Source organism: Rattus norvegicus, chromosome 16 (assembly GCF_036323735.1).
Source record: "Rattus norvegicus strain BN/NHsdMcwi chromosome 16, GRCr8, whole genome shotgun sequence".
Taxonomy (NCBI): domain Eukaryota; kingdom Metazoa; phylum Chordata; class Mammalia; order Rodentia; family Muridae; genus Rattus; species Rattus norvegicus.
Genome location: NC_086034.1, coordinates 86,060,937 through 86,079,702, shown reverse-complemented (window position 1 = coordinate 86,079,702; position 18,766 = coordinate 86,060,937). Strand labels below are relative to the sequence as shown.

Below are 18,766 nucleotides of genomic sequence, written 5' to 3'. Positions count from 1 at the left end.
AACCTAGACAGCTTTATTGCCATTGCTCTGATGTGCATCGATTGAGTTAGAAATTACTCGTGGTTTTTTCTTTTTTTTTCTTTTCTTTTTTTTTGAGAGTATAATATGATTGTATCTTCTTTCCTTCTTTCTCCTCACCCCAAACCCTTTCATAAAGCTTCCCTCCCCTTTCTTTCAAATTCACAGCCTCTCTAGGACAACGCTTTAGAGACATACTTTTTACAATTGTTTTTCTTTTGAGATAGAATCTCATGTAGCCCAGGCTGGCTCACTCTGTAGCCGTGGATAACTGTAAACTCCAGATCCTCCTGCCTCAGTCTCCTAAGTGCTGGGCTTATACGCACAAACCTTCATACTCGGTTTATGAAGTGCCAGGGGAGGGGTCCAAACCCAGGGCTGCATGCGTGCTAGGTAAGCACTTTACCAGCCGAGCTCCGAGCTTCGGTCCTAACCACTTCAGGAAGTCCTTACTGTGAATATCAGCAAGCAACAGCAAATGCTTTACATCCCGTGCTTTAATCAATTGCGCACGGTATTGACTTTTCCTTCCTGTCCTTTGGATGCAATGGCATCTCAAAGGCCTTTCTGAACTTGGAGAGAGGATGTTCCCCAAAGTCTAGTTTGTAGTGAAGGGCTGGCCGGGGAATGGCTTCCATTCACAAATCAGCTATCCCACATTCCAGATATCTCTCTTATTTATCCCACACTCCATGCCATGACCACCCTGGACTTATCAACTCAGGGCTGGTGACCAGATAGCAGGGGCTCACCTGTCCCTGGACCTAAGGTCCTGTTGACATTGCTCAAACTAGCCAATCCTGAGCTTTCCCAGATGTCTCCTGCTGGGGCTTCCCTGTTGTCTGCAGCCTTCCTCTGGAGATCTTTGCCTAAGTGTGGTGGCCTGTGCTTTCCACAGCTTCTGGGACTTTTCAGTTTCCCTAGGCCAATGCTGACAAACGTAGACTTTAAAGTACATCTCAGTTCATAGGCAGGCTACTAGCTATGAACAAACATGTTTTACCTATGTTGGGAAGTCCATATATGTATGACTACGTACATTTACTCTTAACAAAATTACTCAAGGCTCTCTTGGTCAGGGGAGTGAAGTGTGTTCTTGTTCTTCTCGTTGTTTGTTTTGTTTTGTTTTGTTTTATGCTTCCAAAGCCTGTTATACCGAGTGCCTGGACAAAAGCATGGGACAAAGATGAGAGTGTTGCTGTATCCCCGGTAAATTTAGGTAATGGGAGATTTTGCCTGTGAGCTGTGTTTCTTTAATTATGAACCTCACAGGCCATATAAAACGCCCTGCAGAAAACAGTGCCAGAATCAGGAAGGCACTGAAGATCCTCCCACATTGGAACACCCCCTTGCTGCAGTTTACACCACTGCAGAATTTCTCAGGGAGACTGACAGCATTTCTTCCACCACAGTGGCCAGTTACACCGTTTAGACACCCATGAAATGAGGCTTTGGCCACCATGACCCTCTTTCAGCATTTGCAAATCTACAGCAGAGTACTATGCCCAGAGGTACAGTACTGCAGAAGAGCCAATCATGCAGATATAACGTATTCTTCCCAACCCGGGGAAGGAGATTTTCTAAGGAGATGACAGAGGTGATGAACTATTTATTTTTTATTTTTAATTTTTTAAGAAAGATTTAGATATAAGTACACTGTAGCCATCCACACCAGATGAGGGCATCGGATCCCATTAGAGATGGCTGTGAGCTACCATGAGGTTGCTGGGAATTGAACTCAGGACCTCTGGAAGTGCAAGTCAGTGCTCTTGACTGCTAAGCCATCTCTCCAGCCCAGAGGTGATGAATTTAAAACAGAAGATTAAGGACCAAGTGCATTACATGCAGGATAAATTGCCATTCGCTCATAAGCAAAGTACAGGGAACATAAGAATGTATATATTTCCTGTGACTTTGTCAAGCCTTCATCCTTTTCTTATTATCCTGAATAGAAGGAAGAGGAGGCCACGGAAGTCACACTAATGAATGAGGACAGAAGAGTCTATCCTTGAGTGGCATGGAGGGCGAAGGTAGAGCTGGGTGTGGGCTAGAAGTAGCAGAAGGAAGATCACGGGAGGGGCCAAGTGTGGGAGGGGCCAAGTGTGGGAGGGGCCAAGCGTGGGAGGGGCCAAGCGTGTGAGGGGCCAAGCGTGGGAGGGGCTAAGCGTGGGAGGGGCTAGCAGTGGCTGCTCAGGCCTGGAATTAAAGGTGGCTTCACATCAATGGAGCAGGGTAGCTCCACTAGCCCTCTCTTGGGGTTCATGAAGCAGGAACACAGGGAAACAACACCCATGTTCTCTTGCAGGAGCATAGACCCAAGCCGGGTGTCTGGGGCTCTTAGACAATCATGAGCTTTCTGGGGTGTTGGATCTGCACCAAGGAGTCAATGCCTTTATCTGCGGGTGCATAGTGTCTTGATGGGCATGCATAGAAGTGCAGAATTAAGGGTCAGGATGCATTACCCACTTTAAGCAGTGGTCAGATGGTGGGAGGAGCATTTGAATCACAATGTTAGCCCGTAGTGAGGCTTTATAATCACCTTTGTGCAGGCTGGGCATATCTGGGACCCACTAACCAAGATCTCGGTTTTATTGGAAAAATAAGATCAATTATGGCACTTGATAGCCGTGGCTTTCTCAAGACAGATATGCTATGGTAAAATCTGTAAATGGAAACGTGTCACACTATACTACAATGGCAGCTCCAGATATCAAGGTGACATCAGGAAAAATGCAAAGAACCCCCAGCATCAGGTTCCACCCCTCATCCACTGAACCATGGTGTCTCTTAAATTTTTCATGGGACCTGATAGGCTCAGCAAAGGGTGAGAATTAGCCTGCTAAACCATCTTCCCAGATCCAGAAACTCCACTGAACCTTCATCCCCATAAAGGTTCCGGTGGCTCACTTTATGGGTCAATGGAATTCTTCTCATTGCCTCCACTGAAATCATAAGAGAAAGCTTTCAGTATAAAACTAAAAGCATAAATAGCACATTCAGCCTAAAAGCAGAGCTTGTCTCAAGTACAGGGGAGGTTGTAAAGAGGCTTGGAGATTGAAAGTTGAATCATCAAACTCTCTCTCTCTGGGTCAGGTAAACTGACAGGCTGTGGAGTGAAATTGCCGCACACACCAGATAGCTGTAATGATGACACCAATGTTTACATTGTGTGCGCAGCGTGTCCTGCTCAGTGTGGTATGACATCACTTTTAGTCTCTTTACCTCTCTGAGACAGAATCCGGCTGTGCAGCCTCAGCTGTTTTCAGGGTTCTTCCTGCTCTGCTCCAGCCTCGTGACTGCTGGGATGGCAGATGTGTGAATCACAGCCAAGTACCAGTGTTGTTGCCTCTGAGGTCGCTTTTGTGGTGAGAATACGGAACATTCACTCTGTTCATATTTTCCAGAATACAGAAGGGGCTGAGGACCTGGCTTAGTCAGTAAGGAGGTTGCCTTGCAACCACGAAGACCTGAGTTTGGCTCCCTGGCACTCATGTAAAAGCCATGCAGAGCGACGTGGTTATAATGCCAGGGCTAGGGAAGCAGGGGGACGTCTGGGGTTCATTGGCTGGTTACTCTAGCTGAATTGAACTAGTGAGCCAGGTCTGGTGAGAGACAAAGTTTGAGATGGACATTGTATGCATAACTCCCATTCTCTACAGTGGAGTCATAACTTATTCTTCCCAGATAACTGTACTTACCCATCATCTCCCCACTGATCTCTCTCCCTTGACCTCCCCGGCCTCTGGCAAACACCATTCTGCTTCCCACTCCTATGTGATCAGCATCTTCAGATCTCACAGACTCAAAGCACACACCACTCTGCCTGCATTTTGCACACAGGTGCACAGCACTGGTAGAATCGGTTACAGTTGTTCCTAAAAAGGCTGGGTTTTAGACAACTTTCCTACGTGTTTCTATAAATAAACGCTCTCCGGAAGATGTTTTTACCTGACTGAAATAACATGGAAAGAGAGTGTGCTGTTATCCCCACAGAAGGAACACTCTTATTTCACGAAAGGCACAACTGATGAAATATTTACATCTATTTTGTTGTTGGCTAAGAACGTTAAAAGCAACTTCGAGTTCCCAACTCAGGGGCCATTACTAAGGACCCACCCCTTGTGCTACTCTTACATCCCTATCCCTTGAGAAATTAATATATCCTGTTACAAATCTGTGGTGCACCACAGGCTGCAGAGCAGCAACAACTGCCATTGAAAAGTTCTTCCTCCATGTAGCCCCTCCTGTGTTCTTCAGCCCATTCCTACTTCCTACCTCTTGGTAAACTTCCTCCTGTCCTTTTAGAAAGGGCAAAGCAATAAATGCAAATAAAAAGACAGCTCAAAATCCCTGCTCACAACCTAGTTCTGTTAAAAACAAATGTACACTGTGGATGGACAAGAGGCACACAGTGTTTTCATGAGGGTTTGTCATCTAAAGATGAGGTTAATGGTGGGATCAAACTCAAGAGCGTTAATAATATTTATCTGAAACAGTCACTCATGTCCTCTGGCAAGTATTTCTTAGGAAAAAGGAATTTCCAAATATACCCAGAAGGGATGGTACTAAGCAGTTGACTGGAAACAAAGCAAAGAGGTTGACGACATGGTTTCCGCATGGGAGTAAATGGGATATCCGCAGAAAGCTGCGGTTTTTTTTCTTTAAATGTATGCTGAGACCTGGCCTAGGGTGAGAATCCAGATGGCTGCTGGCCAGGCATCCTTCATCTGGGAGGTCCAGGAGCTTCCAAGACTACTGTGGGGTGTTGAGTGCTTCCGGGAGGAACATCTGTGATTGTCTGCTCGGTTCCCTTGATGAGGAGGAACACATACAGACTATGAAGGCTGGGTGGAAACTCACAGTCTTTGGCTTCTCCCATTCAAGGGTATCTCAGGGTCTCTCCAACCCACTGTCCGTCTCTCACAAACATTCATATGTTTTGGTACGACAGTATTTGTTGGTAAGGAATTTTGAACAAATCTGGAAATAAGATTATTTTTAAATAGAAGGAGGGCACTCTCAACATTTTATTCTTAAGTTCGGGATTAATGCTGAGTTTGCTCGTTTTTAGGATTTAGTGAAAGGCAGAATAAAAAAACCCTGAGTGACTCACCAGGGAACTCCGAGGCACCCCTCCACTGTTCATGTCAGTCAGCTTTCCATTGAGGCCACATCACACAGGCTCAGCCTTCGTCGGACCCAGGGGAAGACAAGTTAGAATCTTAGGGGTGAGCTTTTAAGGTTGCAATAGACAGTGTAACTCAAAGTCTTGGGGAATGACCAAGTAAACCCTTGACCCTTGACATCCAGAAGAGGTCATACAAAGGACGAAGAGTGGACATCACTGATGAGCCCCTTGAACCTCACAACGGTGAAAGTTGTGAGATCTTGTAAACAAGAGAAAGAAAATAATACCAGTTACAGTGTTCCAGAACAATGGATTCTCTTCCTCATCTAATTACTGTGCGACATAACAACTACACACATCATGAATTATATGAGATTTGGGTGTGTCCTAGTTTGCTTTCTGTTGCTAAGATAAACGCTGTGATCAAAAGCACCTTGGCAAGGAAAGGGTTTATTTGGTTTATGCTTCTACATCATTGCCTATCCCTGAGGGAAGTCAGGGCAGGAGCACAGGCAGGAACCATGGAGGACCTATATGTTTCTTCTGGCTTTCTCAGCTGCCTTTCTTATATAGCCTAGGGTTACTTGCCCAGAGGTGACACTGCGTATAGTCGGTCCGGTCTTCCAACTATAATTAGATCAGACACTACCTGTGATGGTTTGTATGTGCTCAGCCCAAGGAGCAGCACTATTTGGAAGTGTGGCCTTATTGAAATGTCACTGTGGGAGTGAGCTTTAATACCCTTATCCTAGCTGTCTGGAAGCCAGTCTTCACTAGCAGCCTTCAGAAGAAGATGTAGAACTCTCAGCTCCTCCTGCACCATGCCTGTCTGGATGCTGCCATGCTTTCTGCCTTGATGATAATGGGCTGAACCTCTGAACCTGTAAGCCAGCCCCAATTAAACGTTGTCATTTGTAAGACTTGCATCACAGCAGGAAAACTCTGACTATGACACTGCCACAGGGTCATCTGAGGGAGGCAATCCTCGAGATCTCGCTTCCCAAGTATGTCACATTGAGCAGTGATTAGCCAATCAAGAGGTGATCAAGAGTGTGTTACACACACGTTGGGCTGGGTATGTAGCTCAGAGGTAGATGTCTTAAGTGAGCATGCTAGGTATTAAATTAATTCCCTAGAATTACAGAAGCAAAAGTGCCAACCTCCAAGAGTTGATCGTCCTAGCAATGTTGTGCATTCCTCCATCTCTACTGAGCTCACCCATGAAAGTGTATAGATAACAGTAAATGAGTGAAGAGGACTGAGAGGGCACCAGGCTCTGTCATTCGGCTTAGTGGCATGAGGACAAGAAGGGATGGTTATCAGCAGACATGAGTCAGAGAATTACAGCCTGAGCTGACTGAATTCAGTTGCAGACAAAATCAGCTCCAGCCTGATCTGCATTTGATCTAGGGAGGAAGTGTACAACCCAGGGGAAGGGCTCCTAGCAGGGCTGGGGAAACACAGTTGGGTTAGGTCAGGGTGTCTACTTACATGAAGAGATAGGGTAATTGAGGGATTAAACTGGAATTAGGGTCTGGGGAGCTGAGGAGCCCCCACAGAGCTAAGCCTGTCGGGGTAAGACCCAGAAGGCTGCTAAGTAGGTTGAAGGAAGGATCCTGGAAGGCAAACAGCTGCGCTATCCATGAGATGTCCTAGCTCACACACTGAAGATGTCCTTTGTCTACCACAGAAGTGAAAGTGGGACACACTGGGCAAGTGTGTCACGTAAGTGACACTTAACACAGTGGAAATTCTTCATCTTAGAATCTGCACATGGTTTCCATGCAAACCTGATGCTGTTCTAATGCTGCTAAATTACATCCTGCCCAGACAAGAATTGTGTTTTCAGACATGAGAGTAACCGCACTGTCCTTGTTGGCTAGAATGTCTTATGTGGCTGGGCTAACCCATGCGCTTTGCACAGCGATGACCTTGCGGGCCAGCCCTCCCTTCACCATTCCCCTTGCTGGTCAGCCCCCTGCCATGCCCCTTGCTGGTCAGCCCCCTGCCATGCCCCTTGCCTGGAGATGCTCTGTCTACCACACACTTGTCCTTGTCCTTCTGGCTACTTTGTTAACTGGGGAAATGTTTTGTTACTTTACTATTACAGTTTCTCCTTGATAATTCATCTTAATTAAAATATAATTACATCTTTTCTTCCCTCCAACCCTTCCCATGTCCTCCCCCAACTTCCTGTCCAATTTATGGCCTCTTTTTCTTTAATTATTATTAATACATGTATGTGTATGTACCCACACATGTCTAAATATGTAAATACAGCCTGCTGACTCTGTTTAGTGTTCCCTGTAAGTATATGATTTAAGGCTTGGTATTAGACAGCCAAGGAACCCACAACCAACCCACCCATCAGGGGGCTCATCCCTGGTGAAGACTATTTCTCCTGCGCTCAGCACTCCTTAGTCACTTGCAGGCTTCTGTCTGTGGACAGGGCCTCGCAAGATCTTCCCTTCCCTGAGTTTAAGCACCTCAATAGGTGTTTAAACTGTTTAGGCCATAGTGTTCAGGCGGCCATAGTGTTGGGGCATCATGGGTGAAGTGTTCTTGCCTTTTCTAAGAGACAATATTTCATGGAGGATTGCCTATCCCTCTGACTCTCACCGTCTTTCTGCCCCATCTTCTGTACAAATCCACTGCAGTTCGGCCCCAAGATCAGGCCTTCTCCATATTTGAACAGCTGTGGTTTTCTGTGATGGTCTCTGTCTCCTGAAAAGAGAAGCTTCCTTGATGAGAGATGAGAGTGACCCTTGCAAAAGATGGCTGTCATACCGCAGTCATGTTTTATCATTGACGCATGTGCCACCAAAGATGCCTGGTGTAGTGTAAATGCATACTTCACTGAAAGTTTAAATTTTTTTTTTTTGGTTCTTTTTTTCGGAGCTGGGGACCGAACCCAGGGCCTTGCGCTTCCTAGGTAAGCGCTCTACCACTGAGCTAAATCCTCAGCCCTGAAAGTTTAAATTTTAACAATGACTGTTCCAAACATGTCTATGTTAGCACTTAGTCGTGTGTGTGTGTGTGTGTATATGTGTGTGTGTTTATGTGTGTGTGTTTGTGTGTGTGTTTGTGTATATGTGTGTGTGTGTGTGTGTGTGTGAGAGAGAGAGAGAGAGAAAGAGAGAGAGAGAGAGAGAGAGAGAGAGAGAAGAACAATTATTTTTAATGAGGTACTTGATTGCAGAAGGACAAAAATTTTAATGTTTTTTTTTCTCAGCAATGATTAGCAGATTGCTTCAAGAAGTGTTTGCCCTATTGATAAAACCCACACATCACACCTGTTTAGTTTCTAAGTGGTTGGTGTAAGGAGTTAAATGTCTCTGCCGTTACAGAGCAGGCTGCAGACATGAAATACGGAAGTGCTGATAAAGAAATGACTCTATAGAGAGGCTGAGAGCATTTCCGTGCCAAGGGACTAAACAAACAAACATCTCCATTGGCGGAATCAGCCGCTGCTGTTGTTACCCTCAGACACTGGGGTGTGGGTTGCAGATTGACCTCGACTCCCATGCGGGGACTAGGCATTCCATGATATCTAGTGGCATCTCCATGGTTCTGACTTCATTTTGTTAGGCAGATGGTGTGGGATGAGTATATAGAGTGTGTAAGTTAGCCTCCTGTGGCTGCGCATTTTTCTAACACAGTCCCTGTTGGGTAGTAGTGGGGCATGCGATACAGGTGGCATTCTCAGTAACAAGCTTTGTAGCACATTAAATCACTTTCTCTCTTCTTCCTCCCCGGATGAGCAAGTCAGAGGCAGTGATCTGCCACAGCACCTCCTGCCTCACAGGACTTGGGTCCACATCCAGAATATGACTGACAGTGAAGTGGAAACTTAAGGGTTCTTTGGAAAGTCGGTTGGATGATGTTCTGCTGGGGCAAACATGTGAAGGAACGTGGGTTCGCTTCATTAACACGGACACAAGTGTGAAAGGATAAGGCAGACTTGTGAAGGGATGTTTCACTGAAGCAGACACAGGAGAGAGGCTGTTCTCCTAGAGCAAGCACATAAAAGAACATGTGATGAAGGACTCTGTGCTAACAACATTCATACATTGGTTCATTTTACATTGCATAGCTTAGCTGCATTTGTTGGGACTCCGTAGAAAGAAATGCACCGAAAAACTTCTGGTGGTGTGCTGCGTTTTCTTACCACTTCTTTGGCCTCAGGCTGATTGGATGCACATGCTGAGGCAGGACCAGTGGTGAGACAAGGCACGTGGAGGACACATGGTGTTTGGAGGGTATAAAAAGGACTCAACGGAGTGATAGAGACAGAGCTTGGCTTGCTGGTACAGGTAGGTGTGCAAAGCTTGTGGGTCTTCACTGAGCTTCATTTCTCTGAGAGAGGCATTGCTGAAAGAACTTCAGGTGTTCCTGCTGGTCCCTCCCGATGACTGGAGCCAGGGCCGAGGCTTGGCTGTCTCTGCTAGGTCGTGTCACTGCTGGTGCTAGCATGACTCTTCCAAACTGGACTGTTGGTGGAACCAGGAAGTGTTTGCAAGTGAATGGAGCTGCTACTGCCTGCCAACCTGCCAACTGAACTGCTGATTCCCAGACAACACAGACTGTAGTTGCTCCAAAGAACCTTTCAAAACAGGTCCACTCTTCCCCCTACCTCTGTATCCTCTCTTTCCCACTACCTCTGGTGGGTGGTGGGCTACAAGGGAGGTGAAAGCATTTAAAAGCCATCATTAAAAACAGGATTTGAAAAAAATTAAAGTCACACGGCAGTGTACTGTCATGATACCTTTTGTCTGTGTAAAAGACAAATTACCTAAGTTCAATGTCTGAAATCCAGACACGACTCCCTTAAAGTGCAAGACATGACACGATTCTTTTCAGAAAATGACTTAAAATATTAGGAGTTCAGAGTGCAGATGAGCTCACACTGCGGGGCACTGGATATTTGTGGTCAGTAATCCCACAAGTCCCTGATGGGTAGAGTTAGATGGATAACTGTCTACAATCCTTGGGTGAGCATCAGGGCAGGGCATGAGAGCCATGTGTGTGAGTAGTGAACGTTGAGAGTGACAGGCCATGAGTGTGGAAATACGATGGCCATGCGTGTCACAGATATGTGTACAGATACAGTAACAACTGAAATTCATCTTTGGAGGGAACAGATCTATGTCAATCCAGAGAGACACAAATGCAAACACTCAGGGGTTAGGGTGCAAATGGAAAATGTCAGTTGTTAGACTTGGTGTAATCTAGGCCACATCTCTGAAGTTTTCTGATCAGTCAACTAGTTTTTGTTAGTTTTATGCCTTCTGCTAACTTTTTTTTTTAATTTACAAACAAACACAGAGGATGGGAAAGACAAAAACATCCGATAAAGTGGCAATGATAGTAGGTGGTTTACATTCATTTAACTCTACACCACAGCAAGCCAAGGCGGCATATTGATAACGCGGATATTGTAAATGAACCCACGGCATAGAAAACTCCGGGAATGCATCTGCGCATTGATGGCTGACTGGTAGATTTTAGAAGGTGTGGACTGAGAGGTCAGGGAAGAAGTGACATCTTGTGCAAGTGAGAGGTTTGAAAACAGACGTGGAGAAGTAAGACTCCAACCGGCAGCAACTTGGGAGCAGAGAATCAACTGTGCCCTTATTGGAACAGAGGTTGGATTTCCCACCATCTTAAGTGAGATTCCTGGGTTTTTCTCTCAAACAGGCGCTTGTGGGAAGAGCTTTAATATCCCTGTGATGTTTCGTGGAGAATGAATACGTCCATTTAGCACACAATTTAATTTCTGTATCCCAGCATCTGGTTACTTTGAGAAAGAGAGCTTATAGAGCCAGGGTAGATTAAAAGTATACTAAAGGGAAGGGGGGGGAATTGTTCCCAGAGTTTCCCTTTCCACAAAATGAACACATTCTCTCCTGGAAGATAACAAGACTTTTAGTTGGGAACTACACGGTGGTCATGTTCTTGTGGGTACCATTGAAGGCTAACTTCCTTCACTACTGGGTATGGCTCTCCTTGTCTCAAGGGGTTGGCAAAGCCAGAAAACACACCCCTCTATGGTAGCAAAATAATTGCTATTTCAGAACAGAACGTGTGTGTGTGTAAACACAGGGATCAACGGCAAACCGGCATTTATATCTCAGTTTAGAGAGGAAAATTACCTTTGGGAGCTGAGCCAATATTGACATTCTTAATAATACATCGCCTGTACTCCCAGACAGTATAATCATTTTTAAAACCCTTATCGGAGTCAGCTGTGTGTTTCAGGCCTCCGGCTACTCAGGTGTGGAATGTGTTGGGAATGGTTGAAACACAGGTGTACGTGTTTAGGGTGTATGTTTTATATTGCGCCCCTCCTTTTAAGGTTATCCCATGACTTCTCCGTTAATAGAGAAACTTAGATCTACAATACAATTCAAATGCATGTCAAGCACGTAGCCACGATTTAGAAATGTATGCCGCCTAATGTCAGGAAATAGGAACTCTCACGATGAGTGGAATTGTACTTTCGTTACCAGTGGTGAATGCTGGTGACCAAGCCTAACTTGACTGCACTAAATCCCTTGTCTCTAGGAATCTCAGAGTACAACGGGAAGTTAGGGTTTCAAATGTCACTCAACGCCTCATAAAAGTCGATGATATTTCTCACATGGCATTCTTATCTCTATCTTGCTCAGCGCAGAAGATTCCAGAAGAAGACATGGGTAGTGAAGTGTAATTTACAGTCATTCTTGCCAAGATACATTGTGCTTTGGTGATGTTGTTGGATTATTTTGACAAATGATTTCACAAGTTATCTTTAAATAACTAAAAAAATCCAGTCTTCCTTTAGGTATTGGAAGAAAATTCTCCATATCAACAGCTCACACGCTTCATGTGGGCATGCTGTATGTGGGCACATTTGGGAGGACTTGGAGCCAGAGGACAGCCCTGGGTGTCTCTCCTGTCCGCTTTGTTTAAGATGAGGTCTTCTATTGTCCTGGGGCTCATCATATTGGTTCCTGTTCGCTGCGAGCCTCATAGTTGTAGAGTTTTTAAACTACACTTAAGCCTCCCACTTGGATTCTAAGAGGTGGAATTCAGGCTTCCTGCTTAGTGAACATTTAAAGACAGATCTGCCCCTCTCCCGCCCCCCTCATAGTTTTAACGGTAATTCAACAGTTTAATTGAACCTATCTCTACATTCCTAGATCGTCTTTCAAAAGATCCAACTCACTCTTTTTTAGCTGTAAGGTTATAACACCTGCATACAAAATGTAAAATGTGTACTAAGTCCAGACATCTGCAGTTTCTCCGTTGTCATATGGGCTTGTGTTTATCCCCTTGTGTCCAAGAACTAACCTGAGTTACACACTCATTTATCCATGGGCATGTTGATATCGCGCTCGTTTCTGTGTGTATGTGTGTGTGCTCCGGTGTGCGTTCGCGCGCGTGCACGCGCGTGCTTCAGACGCATACACATACACCACCCCAGAATTAAGAAAACATTCTCCGCTTTTGGCAAAATACAGACAAGCAAACTTTACAGAGCTGACTGAGAACCAAATTTTAAGCGGGCAGGCACGTCTTGTATTTTGTCATGGCGAATGAACGCACTACAGTCCTGGCATGATTTCCTAATGTCCTGCGCCTAAACTCTTAATTTGAAGCCCATTGTACAGCAGGATCTCGAATAGCAGAGACAGAGAAGACTGCACTGGCTTCTGTAGCTTTAAAATTGGTTACCCATTCCATCTGGACAATTGCCACAGTCCCCAGGACTGGATGGCCTTTGTTCTGGTGGGATGTCCAAGGGGAGCCCCTGTGCACTGCACATCGCCATCCGGTTCCCAGTGGTCTCACAGAAGTGAGCGGAAAAGTTTGAAGTACTAGACCCTTTCTCACACCCTTAGAGAGGGGGAGAGGGGAGGACCCTGAGGGAGGGTAGCAGAGCCAGCCTGGGAGGCGCGGTCTCCGCGAACGCGTGAGAGCGCGTGAGAAGGAGGGAGGGACGCGGGGCGCGGCGGGGAGGCGGGAGGGCGCCAGGACCAAGCGACAGCCCTGGTGGTTGCGTGGGGATCCAGAGTGACCAAGAGGACCAGAAGGGACCGGGAACCCAGCTGTGGGCTATGTAGGGAGGGGGCGGAGCGCGGACCGAGTGGGCAGGGACAGAGCTGCGGTTGGAGGGGCGGGGGCTGCGAGCTGCCAGCGGGTGGAGTCGGGGTCCCCAGCGCTTCTCAGCGCAGCGCATCTCCTCCTGTCTGTGCTCGGTGGCCGGGCGTCCAGCAGCAGAGGAGAGCCGGACTGTCCGTTGCTGGGTCGTGGGACACCGGGGATCCGTCTTCAGCAGGTAGGAACGGCGGCGGGGGTCTCTTGCGTAGGGAACTTGGAGGGGCCGAGGTTGGGGTCCTACAGCATGAGGGGACCACCCTCGCAGGGTCCCTAGCGCCTGTCCAGGCTGCAGTAGTAAGCGCTGGCCAGGCATGGGCAGGCATGGGGCGTGGGACATGATATGTGAAGCTGTTTCTTATTCCTTCCCGGCAAGGCGAGGACCCTGCCACCTTTGGGATATGGGAAAGAAGGCCAAGACCAGAATCCTCAGAACTCTGGATCTAACCATAAGGAGGCAAATTTGGCAATTTGTAGGAAGAAACCTCTAGTTGCCATGGAAGATGCAGAGCTGTCACCTATGCAAAGGCTCCTGGGGCGATGGGATGCACTTCTTCCTCTTCTTTGGGGATGGAAAGGAGACTTGGGAGAACAAAGATGATGCAGGCAAGAGCTTGCCAGCTGGCGCCTCTTACACAGGTCCCTCTGACCCCTGGCCTCAACCCCGCGGTCAGTCCATTGTCTTAGAGGCCAGGGACAAAGTAAGGGGCAGGTCACGACTTGCAGTTCTGTGCATCTCAGGACCACAAAGACTGTCTTCCCTTCCTCAGTTAAACACCTTGGATGGGCGGAAGCCCTCCTTTTTAACTAGTCTCTTGGACACCTTCAACACCTTCTAAAAGGAAATAGTGCTTTTCAGAGAGCTCGCTAGCAATCTATGCCTTTTCCTCACTTGTGGCTCAGGATGGATTTTGGGTCAGTGTGTTAAGACTTTGTGTTCAACACTTGTCACCTGAAGGGAGTATTGATCACTGCGGAAGCCATCAAAGGGCCAGGTTAAGTGAGACTTAGCTCTTGTGAGCTTGTCACAAGAGAGAGGGGTTAAGGACCAGTCCTTACCCTCCTGTCTCCGGTATCTCTGAGAGGCTTTAACCATTTAAGTAGGGCTTTCTTTGAGAGTCATGGGAAGCCTCTGGTGTCCTGCCAGGGTGACAGTTGTCCCAATTACTGCCAAGGTCTGTGACATCCTTCTAGCCCTGTCATGCCTGTCCTGAAACATTTAGTTTAGAATCAAGGGTAGGCAGCAAAATCACCCATGAGTTCTTGGAATGAAAGCCAGGCTCAGGAGGGACCTCTGCAGGCTTCTCACAGAGCCAGGGTCGCTTCAAGTTTGCTCTTGGTATATTTAAAGGCTTCAGAGGTGGGTTGTCCCATCTATAGCTAAAGTGTGTTCAAAAACCTGTCAAAGCTGTTTTGGTTGTTAATAATACAGAGGTACAAGTGATGGACAGTTAACGCTAATATATCTATGGTTATTGAAGGGGGAGACAAGGGTGAGCCCACAAGACTTATGGTGGACTTTGTGGCAGCCTGGATACATGCCGTTGCTCTGTAGCAAGAATTAATACTGACCAAATTGCGCGCCATTAACGTCATTTAGAATTTAATATTTGTTTACTAAAGAAATGATTATCTTAATCAAAAGTGTCATCTGGAGAGACTAGTGCAATGGATAAGTTCATTTGTATCCTGAGAGGAGTGGGACAGCTGTGACGGAAAGAGTTGATGTGCTCTGTGCACAGAAACGCAACTGAAGCATCTTGGGTTTGCACTTTGTTCTGTAAAGACACCCTCTCCCCACACTCTGGGAACCCGTCAAGTCAGACACTCCAGGGGCTGCTACACCACGAGTCATTAATATTATCTGTGGGAAATTCCACATTGTACAGATAAAAGAGAGAGTCTACAGAATGGGAGGTCTCTCAGGGGGCACTGGCCTTCAGCAGGGCAGGGATAGTATCAAAGGAGATGAAACAAAAATGGGAACATTTCTGAAGGAAAAGTTGCTGGGTCCTACTACATCCAGGCACAGAACACACATGAAATTCAAATGTGCGTGTGTGTATGTGTGTGTGTATGTGTGTGTGTATGTGTGTGTGTATGTGTGTGTGTGTGTGTATGTCTGTGTGTATGTGTGTGTGTGTATGTCTGTGTGTGTGTCCGTGTGTGTGTGTGTTCATGTGTATGTGTCTGTGTGTGTCCATGTGTGTATGTGTACATACATAACTTGCAAATAGTGAATGTGCAAAATAATCAGATACATGTGTGAGGAAAAAAATTGCACCAGATTTCAGCTATTTGGGGAAAGAAACGGCATTTCTTTCAGAGTCTGTGCTCTGCCGAGCACCTCAACCAGGTGTGTGTCCTTTGTAGACGCCACTGCTGGCGTGAATCTGAGCCAATGACAGACAGTGTGTATAAAGGGAACTCTGAAAGTGATTGCCTCAGGCTCCTCCTCCTACCCAGGAAGCTACGATACTCAGAGGACTTGGGCACTTTTGTTTATTTGTTTTGTTTTTAATTACCAGCTAGATGTGTGTGGATGGACCGAGTCCCACTGTCACTGTCTGCCTGGACTTTTAGAGTTGTGGGAACTGGGAGGGACTTAATGACATGATCCCAAGGAGAAAGCAGCAGGGCAGGAATCCTGCGTGGATGGAATGGGACCTTGTTCACTTGCCCCCTCTGTCCCCAGACGTTCTTCTGGCCACTCCCGTTTTATAGATTCTGCCCTGTATCTGCTAAGACTCATTTTTCTTCAAGATTTCCATTGTGCTTGATGTGAACTTCAGGAGGACGAGGCAATGGTGTGGACATAATCTAGCATCCAATTCGACCAGTGCGTTAGCAAAAACGCCAGATAGTAGTGTTTTTCTGCAGAAATACAGGGTGAGAAGGCAGGCACAGAGTCTGCCCATCTTCCCCAAAGGAGCTGAAGAGCTTCTCACAGGGACTCCTCATTCTCACTTTTCTTTTTGGTCTTCACAGCACTTGACCCACAAGGCAGGCTAAGTGTTGTCATTAATTTTCAGGCTCCTTGATTTCAGTCCCCAGACTCCATGCCCTCTCCATTTGTGGACCTCTGCCAGAGACAGTGAGACACTCGGTTGGGGCTGCGAGATGTGACACGAACATCACTTTGTTTCCTTCCTTAGTATCTTTCACCTCCATGGCTTCCTTTAGGGGCTCAGCGATATGAGCTGAACACAGTCTTGTATGTGTCTGGCCCCCAGGGCTGCTTTGTCTTCCTGGTCTCTCACGCTGCCCTGAAAACCGCTCCCTAAGAACTGAGGCAGTGCCTTGTAGAATGAAGGAGCTCATTTCCCAGTCAACTTGCTTCTGTCTACCACAGGCAGATTCAAGGGGCTGAGCCAACAGTGCCTGGTGAACAGCATGAGGTCATAAGAACCTTACTGCCTGCTTCTTTGGAAGTTCCTTTCATGGCTAGCTTGGCTGGATTAGGAAACTCAGTGTGTTGGCAAGGCTACCCTTAAGGCGAAGACCCATCCTGCATGAGGGCAGCCCCATCACGCAGGCTGGGTGCCTGCACTGAGGAAAACCAGAAAAATTCGAAAGCCAGCTGAGTGCAACAAACTCTGTCCAGTGCTTCCTGGTATGTACAATGGGCCACATGCGCCAGCGCCGTCTCCAGCATGACGGAGTTTCTTCATCCTGGGAGTCCAAGTGAAACTCTGTTTCCTTAAGTTGCTTTTGTCTGGTGTGGTCACAGTGATGGAAAACATTAATTAATACAAGATAAGCGATTGATTATAGCATGCTTGAGTCTGATTATAGCATGCTTGAGTCTGAAAAGATTATTGTACACATCTCGTGTGGAGTCCAGGTGCCTGTGCTTGCTGACTCTAGGTTCCCTCACAGTACTTAGGAAGGACAGGATTCTTCCTACCCACTCTGACCCTGAAGGCTCAGGGGCTGAGGCTAAGACACAGTTATCTCTGGGTCATTTTCCTCCAAGCTGTCTTTTGAAACCCACTGAGTCTGGGAATGCAATGCTGGTGGCTCCTTCCAGCTGGAGACAGACTCTCTCTCTCTCTCTCTCTCTCTCTCTCTCTCTCTCTCTCTCTCTCTCTCTCCCTCCCTCCCTCCCTCCCTCCCTGTCTCCCTCCCTCTCTCTCCCTCCCTTCCTCCCTCTCCCCCCTCCCTCCCCCTGCCTCCTTCTTAAGAGCCTATACGGATTTTTATAGATGGTAATTTTTGTTAGTATGATAACCAGGAAAACTTGATAACACACCAGGGCATTGATTCTGAGAATGTTTAGACTTGCAGTATCCAATGACTGCCTGAAGTGATTATACACAACACTGGTGTTTTCAAATACATTGTTATTTTCCAGGGCCAAGCTAATGTGATTTCTTTGAGCCTTTCCCTTCCCTCTGCCCCTATGTCCCTGTTATCTCTTCCCTGAGTTCCTCCTCTCTCACTGTTTTCCTCCCACCCCCCTTTGATCTTTTCTTCTTTCACTTTACAACACACAGGATTTTAAAATAACACACACACACACACACACACACACACACACACATTTTGACATACACCATTTACCATTTTGCTAACTATTTGTAACAGACTGGCCTGGCCTTTGTAGGTTGTGCAGGCTTCACCCCTCAGAGCTCTGTTACCCACCTTTCTGCATCCCGCATACCCCCTTGTCTCAGGTTGGTTCTGTGAACCATCTCTAGTTTTCCCCTGCCACCTCTTCTTCTTGTCACCCCCATCACCCCCTTGTCACCCTGTTCCCAAGCACTCCATGCCTGTGGCTGAGGCCTGACTTCAGACCATGCCTCTTGTTTTGTCTTCAGTTAGGTGTCTGCCTGCAGGACACCTTCCCTGGATGGTACAGTACCTGAGTTCAGATATGCAAACCTGCTCTCTCTGGCCAGGCACACTGTCTCTGAACTGAGTCTGTGGTGCTGTCCTGTGTTGCCCTCAGTTCTCTCATTCATGGGCTCAGTCCCCCTCCCCTGCTTGCTATTTCCCATCAGTCATCCGGTCGCTACCGTTTATCTCATGAATATTGCTCTGATTAGTTTCCCCTATTCTGACCTTCTCTGGCTGCCCCGATCCAGGCTTCCTCATGTTGCCAGGGCTTCAGAACCAGGCCCTCATCTGTCTTCCAGCTTTGCCCTTCCCCTCTGAGTCAGGCTTACCGTTGCCAGAGTGATTTGTCTTAGACGCAGATTTGGCCACGAGGCCACCTGCTGAAGGATACAGCGGTTTCTTGCTGCCCTCGGTGTAGACAGCAAGCCCCTCTGAGCCATAGAGTGGATCACTCATCCAGACCCCTCCTGCCTACCTCCTATCTGTTCCTTTACTTCTGGCGACAGCCCTCCCCTGTGTCGATAGACACAACAGGGCTATTCTCCACGTAGACCTTAGCATCAGTTACTCCACTGGTTCTTATCCACTTGTAGGCTGGGTGCGAGCCTGCTCTGTGTGCAGCGGAATCCTGCTGAATACGGG

The 18,766-nt window shown here is 47.0% G+C and overlaps 1 protein-coding gene across 1 annotated transcript in view; it reads left to right on the top strand.

The window, feature by feature from the left end:
• The first annotated feature begins 13,165 nt into the window (after positions 1-13,165).
• The window catches only part of Myo16 (myosin XVI), a 480,110-nt gene continuing 474,509 nt past the window's right edge, over positions 13,166-18,766 (top strand). Inside the window, exon 1 of the mRNA XM_017599990.3 lies at positions 13,166-13,466. The gene's annotated coding sequence lies outside the window, so the exon portion shown is untranslated. The remainder of the gene's footprint in view (positions 13,467-18,766) is intronic.